Raw genomic sequence first — 9,658 nt, forward strand, 5'->3', positions numbered from 1 at the left:
AATTTTTTTGGATTTTCATAATATTGTTTGCGTCTGTGAACAAAATTGTATGTTGAAAAAATTACTCAAAATTTGGAAAATAAAAGTCAGGATTTTGCCAAACAGTGTTAATTCCGGAACCGTCGTTCTTTCGGTTGACAGGTCTGTTCTATCGCAGTGGCTAGCACCGATCTCGCACAAGTCTTCAGTCCCGTGTTAGACTCCTAGCCACCATGCGGCGCATTGGAGCCTTGGACTATGGTAGGGCAAATCCGAAGGGTGCAGCGGTGGCTGGTCATCCGCACTTTGTCGAGCTGCAGTTGTTGGCACTTGTTTCTTCTTCTTCTTCTTCTTCTTCTTCTTCTTCTTTCTTTATTTTTTGGGGCTTGCTGTGCTACTCGCCCCAGCATGCAGTTGCTATGTGATCGGTGTTGGTTGCTTTGTGATACAAGGGGGTGAAACCCTTTTTCGGCAAAAGGGCCATTTTCGTGCCTAAAAAAAGGTCACATGTGCAGCGCATGACATCTATGAAAAATCCCGGCCAGGGGCTTACCTAGCAAGATGATGACCTATTTGCACCTGCAACCCAAGTTGTGTGATGGGCTTTATCATTTTACAAGTTATGTGACTAAAGTGCACCCATCGGACAAATTCTAGGATCGCCAGACGCCAGTGTCATTTACTCTGTTAGAATAAATCGAGGGCACCCTCGATCTACCGAGGACCAAGCAATCACATGAGGCACGGCTCCGAGATTTGTTAATGAGGTTCACCATCATGGCTACATACCCAGGGCCTAACTACGGCCTATGGGTGCTCCTCTCCATGACACTGCTATAATAACGCACCTCCGGCCGCCCGGGCGCCGGCACACACCGCCGGCCCCCCCTGCGCGTCTGTGCTATTATGTTGGCATAAGTTACATCGTGTGTCTACCCTCGCTATATATGAGAGGTCTAGGATACAAGTGTCCTACTTGGACACGACTCCATATCCTGTCTACACACCATACGACTCCAAGTCCAACTGTAACCTAACTTGTACAATAATATTTGACACAACTCTAACATACTCGCGGCTAAACTACCAGGTGCTTGAGCCGCTAGTGTTAGAGAGCAAAGCTCCAAATCTCTGAAGGCTTTATTTCGAGGGTAAACACGAGACGCAAATCTCACTTGGAAAAGTGTTGCAAGTGAAAGGCCTATATATAAACTGCTCCCAATCTAGTTATCTACTCGAGATGAGCTGGTATCAAGCATGCCAACAAATCTGGGAACAGAACTGTTGTGCGGACGACGTAGGGTTGCACGACAGCTGCACAACGGGCAATCCAGCCGTTTAGTGCATTTCCATACATGCATGGACTATGTGATATATGTTGTCGTGCAGGAATCGTGCACGCAGTGTCGTGTCTATAGCAGTGCTCATCTTGGAACTCCTGCCAATACAATCAACCGTGGAGGCATGCTCTAAAACCCTATATTGGGTGGCTAGAGAGCAGCGAGGCATGATTATTGATAAATATTACGGAAGTCATACTTGGAGCATAATATCCGACCACCTTGTGCAGATAATGAGTACACTAACGGTGTCTCGCAAATTATTTCTGTACCTGAAGTCTTTAGGCACTTATCTATGGTATATCACGGCAAAATCAGTAACCGGAGAGAGATCAGTTTGAGTGTAGGATCATAGAGCAGGTACACTCTTTCGACTGAACCTGGAGGTGATCTCCTGGCCTGTGTGGCTTCATTTCCTGGTCGTACCCTGATTGCCATGAGATAGGTCTCCAACTGAACCTTGGACGGGACAGCATCCCACCGAGGCCAACTATGCTTTTTGACAAACCTACATTCACCAAACGACACATTCAGCAGCAAACTTAGAGAAACAAACGTGCAGGTGTATACCTGTAACTAAGGTGCTGTGGTATTACATTACCACTCTTCTGTTACCTACATGGAGGATTACTTTATCATGCATGTTATTCTTTTCTTCTCTAAGTTAGTGCAACTGTACATGTGCGCATAGCATCCATGTTGTAAATTTCCTCTTGCGGTAATACCCGCGGAAAATGTATCGATTGCAAACCATCGATACATATTTACTATTGAAATTACTAAGACAAACCTCTACAAAAGTTGAGTAAGGCCACATTTGAGTTTTGAGGAAGATTCTTTTTAGAGGACATCAAGTTGTACCTTTCATGGAGCTCACAATGTACGTGGTGGCGATGCGGACGCGAGAAATAATTCCTGTTAAGACATGACATTGGGAACATTAAAATTGTTTTGTAGATAAGCGTAAAACATATTAACACACCATGACATTGGTTGCGCTTGTGTGTACTTGGTTACTGCAGATGCGAGTCAATCTTCTGCGGCTAAGAATTTAACAAACTGTACAGTACCTCGCATACCTTCTTGGAAGAATGATAAGTATTTAATCTTGATTTTTCATAGAACAAGAAAATTTTGTTCATGCAAGCATGCTACACGAGTTGCTGTATATTAAGGAGTTACCCAATATGCCATGCATACCTTGTATATAGAAAATATTTCTTTCAGAAAAAATCTATTTATGTGTTTTATTAATATGCAGCATAAAAGAGTACAATAGAACCATTATTTCCTAAGCTATTTCCATGTAGAAAATCTCAAGGAGTTGAATTTTCTCTTGTTTGATGGAAGATTTTCTTACGCAATGAAAACTAGTCTGAAATACTATGATCAGGCTACTTCCTTTCCTTTATTATTATTTGATTCCATGTATTGACAGTGTGCAAAGTTTAATTTATAGCCCCTTACTAAGAGGTAGTACTGAGCTCATAGTAACCTCGTAGAAACTACCGGCATGCTGGTAATTCCCCCTAATCCTGTTTACCACCCATGGTGCAAGCCAACAGTTCCCAGCCATACTTTAAATAGCTTGCTATCTCAGCACTGGTGTTTGGAGAGGCATCACGCTAAACGCATCGTTCACAATTTAGCACCATTTAGCATGCTATAGTTTCAACATAGTGCCAAACGTAGAATGTCATACCCCTCTATTAAAAACATTGATCCCAACAGAGTTTTAGTATCGGAATAATGGATGCAAATGAGGTAAACCTATCAAAAACTAGTATTTGAAATGCATAAATAATTGGGAAAAGGTACTAATATGAAACTTTACATGGTTAAGAAGAGAAACAAGAAAATACTTTTACAGATTGTATATCTCTCCCTAATAATGAAGCACGGATTGAGTCTCCTGGGTTGAGGCGACAAGGATGCTCGCCTCGACGGTAGCGCACACATCGTTGACTCCTGTCCGCGATCGTCGGGTACGGTTGATTCATCGAGGCCACGGTTGATTCATCGAGGCCACGGTTGATTCATTCATCCTTAGTACAGTTTATTTTCTATTTCATGTGTTTTCAGAAGTTGGGTCTCGATGACCTATAAGCAAGAACAACCTTCTCTAACTGATAGTGTTATTCTCCTAAACAAGTTGCTATTTCGGTATTCGAATAGGGGATAAAGAACGACATTCATCATTAGTACTTGAAGAGACTTGCCTGCTTGGGACTGAACATGATCTGTTGTAGTGCATCTTACTTGACTGCTCATTGTACAATTTATATAAAATCATGGTCTTCTCCATATGTAAGGGAATGTTTTCTTACTGCAATGGTAAACTATTCTGAATCCATCTCATAATGTGGCTGCTCATGTTTGGTGCAGTTGTAGCGCATGGCATGGCGATGGTGGGGGAGATGCGAAGGAAAGATGAGAAGGGAAGATGATAGGGGATTACTCGATAAGTATGCGGAGGTGCTGTAAAATTTCCTCCTTTATGTATAGTTATTTCATTATCCATCTAAATATCATCCCATGTATATGTATGAAAATCATTTTGTTCTGCTAAATTTTCTGTACAGATTTAGTATTATTTGGTGTTAAACTTATAATGATCGAAACAATGCTAAATTTACATGTTGATTCATCATTTGTATACTTTTGGTTTCAGCGGATTGATATGAGAGGTTTGGCACTACTCTTACTTATAGATCAAAATGTACTAGATTTCTACCTCATTACGGTTGCAAACGCAGCCCCATTGGTATAGAAAAGAAAACAATCTTTTCAGAATAGTTCGTCATCTCGCGAGATTGCAGAAACCCTCGCGGCATTGACGCATCTTGCCTTCTGCGGTTGAGAGGACCTGGGCTGGGCTAAAATTTCTGTATAGATTTAATATTATTTGGTTTTAAACTTATAATGATCGAAACAATGCTAAACTTACACGTTGATTCATCATTTGTATACTTTTGGTTTCAACGGATATATATGAGAGGTTTAGCACTACTCTTACTTATAGATCAAAATGTATTATGACCACCACGTTAAATCTACCACATGGGTCGTCAGCTTTGTTACCGTAACAATGCACCAACCTAACACGCGAGGAAAACAATTTCACAAGTCTCATGTTAAATATCTATTCAAAGAGGTACATGACAATGTCGATGTGCAGGAAAGATAACTTCAGTCACTAACATCTCTGATGCTATGGCTTACATGTTGACAGTTGAGACCTGCTGAGTTTGCTCATTTATTGTGTGATGTGTTAACTTGCTTTTGTAGTTTGTATATGCCAACATATGTCATCTTGTTTTATGGTTAGTAGTATTTCAACATTATTTTCCTATTCATCATGCATGAAAACAAAAGGTGCTACAGAGCTGGGAGATCTTGGTGTATACTACAATATATTAATACGGAGGGATTCCTTTGTCACATGATTTGATAAGATATAGTTATTGTTTTATTTTGTAATCAGATTCTTGATGTACCGTTTCAGGTATTTTCTTTTCAGAGATTTGGCCATTCAACTTTTCTTCTGATTGCTAATTGCCTTTATGTGAAGAACTTTGTATGGATTAGTTGATATGGTCAGTGGTCAAACTGTTTGAGTTGCAAAATTGTTTGAAATTTCAAATCTGCAGGTTGTATATATACAACCGGATATGATGTGCATCATGCGTAGCTGTCTTCTTAGTTTTGTCTGTTAGCATTAATTAATATCTACTTCTTTTTTGCAGACTCTTTTTTTAATATTTGATGTACTTCAGATGTTGAGCATAATAACGGAGATGGTGCATATGAGGATTTTTCTCTCCTGTTACAACACAGTTTATATTCTGGCTTGCGTCAGTTGCTTTCGGTTGGTGACGACTGCAATGTAGTTATCACCATGCTCCTTATGTTACTGGAAACATCATTCTTGATTATTTCTCCTTGTGTTACTGTCACCACCATTGTTGATTATTTCTCCTTCCGTTCTGTTATCCAATAGATATTCTCTTAGTACATGTATATTTGGGTGACAAAGGAGCAAGCTATCCCTGATTAAACCCCAAATTGGCGAGATATGATGTTTTCTATCTGAATGTTGTTTCATAGAATTAATCATTGGTTTAGTTTGAGAGATTAAACCCAAATAAGTTTATGCAATGAATGAGAAATAACACGATTGCATGTTAATTTTCTTCTTAAATTTCATAGTAGAGATTTTGCCACCGATGATCTACTGCACGCGGACGCCACATCCTTTCTTCTCAGGTATCGTTCGACATTTCAAAGCCAGTCCGTTGCGACCAGGGTGCTGGAGGCTCTTGGGGTCGCAGCCCGCATTCCTACTGGAGGTAAGTTTTGTAGCCTCCCATTGCAACGCACGGGCATTTGTGCTAGTAAGGTACAAAAATTAGCAAGTAAAAAATAACTATATACTGTTTGACAGTGTGAATTATGGTAGTTACCATGAGGCGTCCCATATCTGTAACTCTCAGTCTAGGCTTGTTTTGATTCATATCTATCTCTTTCCTCAATGCATTTTCCACACTACTAATCTTCTCGCTTGTATCTTCACTGAATGTAACACAAACATCCTCAAGCGACGGAAGGTTCTCTAAACCCAATGCAAAATCACCAAACTGGAATAATGTGTCCTCCACATCCTGAAAATCTAATTTGAGGGTTTGGAGACTTTGCATGGCTCCTCGTCCAAACCTCAACTCCATGGTGTCACTCTTGACACTGAACATCTTTAGACATGAAAATGGATAAGCAATGCCAGTGGTCAACCGTTTTTCTCTGCCTTGTGTAGGTTTCTCCACTTGTATGACCAGTTCAGAGAGACACTATGCTCCCGAGGACTTGAAGGTCCTCCTCTCCTAATGTTTTCAGTGTGATACTTAGGAAGAACAGGTAAGACATGGAGCACATCGATCTTGGCACTGCATAAGTGATGCTATTAAGCATGTGGATTAACAACAATTGTGTTAGTTGAGCAAAGGTTGACGGCAGCTCTTCTTCTATTTTGGTAGACCTTATGTCCAGCACTTGCAGAAATTGTAGATTCCCGATCTCTTTCGGGATATTAGTGATAGATGTACTCCTTAAATTCAAATATCTCAAGTGAAACAAATTGCATACATCATTCCAATGGGTATTATACACTTCACATTCAGCTAAATCTAATACACGCAGGACTGGGAAACAGAAGAGTGCTGGCAGCAAACTAAAAGCTGGAGTAAACACAGTAAGTGACCTCACGTGGGACAAGCTCACGGTTGCCACCTGATTACCAACTTCTTCATTCCTGGTCTGCAAGGACAATCGGCGTATCTTACTTGTTAGATACTCTAACTGCTGACAATCTGGTGTTGTTAGAAAATTCTCCTCATGTGACAAATAAGTGATGAAGTCACGAACCATATCATGCACATGACGAAGGATATTTAAATATGAAGGCTGGACCAAGTTTATATTAACTAGCTCCTTCAAGTAATCCTCTCCTACTTCATATAAGCTCCTCCCTTGTTCTTTTTTCACAAAACCTTCACCAACCCATTTCCAAATCAGTTGTTCTGCTTCAATCTCATAATCCTCTGGATACAAACCAAGATGCAGTAAGCAAGTCTTTAGGTGCGGAGGTAGGCCAGAGTAACTTACAGATAATATTCTCCTCATGTTCTTCACATCATCATGATTATTGTCTAGCCCCGAACTGATGGATTTGTACACTTGGACCAATACTCATGTGTATGTGCTCTTCCCTTTTCACTAGACAGCAAGCTACCTATCGCAAGGATAGCTAGCGGAACTACCCCACATCTTTTTAAAATTCTCTCAGATACTTCAACCAATTGATTAGGTTGTGACTTGTTCTCCATCTCATATATTATTTGATAGAACAACTTTCTTGAGTCGACAACAGAAAGAGGTTTCAGCTGATATACACCACCAGCTTGCAGGGAAACATCAAGAACCCGAGTTGTTGTGATTACTCTACTTCCGTATCCATTCTCAATAAATGCATACTTGATATTTTCCGAGACGGATTTATCCCATATGTCATCAATAACTATCAAGTACCTTCAGTTGATATCAAAATACATATATTACATAAGAGTTGTCATACATTAATTGGGTAGAATTGAGCTGTGTAATAAAGCTTACCAACTTTTCTTCGACAAATTAAAACTGGGGGATAATTTTACTTCGCCGGCCTCTACACCAACTAGGGACGATGCATACAGCCTTTTTAAGCATGAGTACTAAGATTTTAAATCTTGGTTACACACCAAGCCTAGTCCTCAAGGATAAATGCATGAGTACAAGGAAAGCATGGTCCTCAAGAACTAATAGGAACCTAAATTCGCCTCCGTGAGGATTTGAACTCAGGTGTTGGGTTTATACATCCACTCCCCCAACCATTTGAGCTATGCTGACTCCCAAAGCTTACCAACTTAAATGGCAAAGAAAATAAAAACTTGAGAGGTCTGCACTATTGTAATTTCCTTCTGGCATCCATATACGGAACATTGAGGAACACATATTCACAAACGTACCTCTTGTTTTCAAAGAATGTTCTTATCTCACTGATGAGTTGTTGCTCGCCCCATGATGCTTCATTAATGTTCTGGTACATCTACTTGTCAAGTTGATGGAGCATGCTCTTGAAAATATGCTTCATATTAGGATTAAGAGACACGGAAACAAAGGCCGCACAATCGAATTGCAAATTTTGTTTTTGAATACTGATTTGCACTCTGAGCTTCTTATACACTGCATTGGCAAGGGTTGTCTTGCCCAATCCACCAAATCCAACAATAGAGACCACTTCTAGACATTTCTCTGAAACCTCATCTCCCTCCGTCAGCATCTTGATTACCTCAACGCTCTTCTCGTCAGTGCCAACGAGCTCCGTGGCCTTTGTATACAAGGCTGCTAGGCGAAGGGTGTCAATAGCTGGACCGACGGGCTTGGCAGCAGCCACATTGTCAACCTTGTACCTATCACGCCGGTCACTGACCTCCTTGATGCGGCTCTTGATGTCTTTGATATCGATGCCGATCTTGTGGCAAATCTTTCCCTTGGTCAACAGGCTGAGGCTCTTATCAATGAAATTCCTGAAGCTATGGGACTTATCTGGTCGGCCATCGGTTTCGATGCGCACCATGAACTTGTCGATGCTATCTTCCAGGCCATATGACAAGTCCCTCACAGCCTTGGCCCAAAGCATGACTTGGATGTCCGGTGGCTGGTCGATTGGAGCCTCAGAAATCCTGAGGAGAGAGGTCTCCATGCTCTCCATCTCGGCTTTGAGAAACATGATCTCGCCCCTGACACCCCTCTGAAGGTTGTACTCCTTGGTGATTAGGTCGGCTAGCTTGGGCAGGAGGGTGCCCATCGCTCCAATCACCGCCTGGGCCATGCCCGGCCTGCGCTATAGCTCAGCCTCTCAGCCGGCCGCTGGTGTTTGCGGAAGCAGCAGAGGGAAGACGGTGGTGGCGATCTGCTGCGTTGATGAAGAACTTCGTCTTGCACTACATTGCCTAAAGAACGGCAAAATGATTAGTCGGGAGCATGAAGTCAAAACTTCGGTAGAAATTCAGAATGAAGTCAAACAGACAGACCTCAATGAAAGGAGAAAGAAGTGGGGATGGAGACTTGTCTTGAATTGAGGCAATTATTTCAAGATAGTCGTCACATGACAGCCTAACAACAATTACATATCATGCTGGAACTTAACAACATCCTAAACATGATTAAGAAGCAGCAGCCACAGCAGTTTCTTAAGTTAACAAGCTACAGATCATGCGAGAAGAGCATATGCGAAAGCACCCAATTTACAGTATTAGGAGAATTTTTTCTCAAGGGGGAGATGGTGATTACCTAGAGCATCCTCAGAAGCCTGCGTGTGAGCTCGGAGTCAACAGATGAGCACTGTGAAAGCAAGATGAAGCTCAGATCTGAATCAGCCGTCCTCATATGAGGAGTTAAAGTATGTGGGAATCCGACTGGTTTGTCTGTTTCTAACGTGTCTGCTGTCAAAGTGCAGTCTACGCATTCATAAAAAGAATACCCCCAGCCTTCGTTTGAAGCGCTCACACATTTTGAAATTCTAACCCTATTTTTACCCGAAAATGGTCGAGTAAATCATAATAGAAAGAGAGTCTCTCCTGTTTTACAGAATTAGGATACAAAAGGAGCATTTTCTGATCTTAGATGTGCCACGATTTCATATTCTAATATTTACATTGGTAAACAGATTGACAACTGAGTGATTATGCCACATCACCTCCGATTTTGTATGAGTTAGGAAGTTTTGCATCAAAACTGGAGATGAA

The 9,658-nt window shown here is 41.2% G+C and overlaps 1 pseudogene; it reads right to left on the reverse strand.

Moving 5' to 3' along the window:
* Positions 1-5,372: 5,372 nt before the first annotated feature.
* LOC123050728 (disease resistance protein RGA5-like) lies at positions 5,373-8,742 on the reverse strand (annotated as a pseudogene).
* Between the last annotated feature and the right edge of the window lie 916 nt (positions 8,743-9,658).

The sequence above is a fragment of the Triticum aestivum genome, chromosome 2D, assembly GCF_018294505.1.
Source record: "Triticum aestivum cultivar Chinese Spring chromosome 2D, IWGSC CS RefSeq v2.1, whole genome shotgun sequence".
In the NCBI taxonomy this organism is placed as follows: domain Eukaryota; kingdom Viridiplantae; phylum Streptophyta; class Magnoliopsida; order Poales; family Poaceae; genus Triticum; species Triticum aestivum.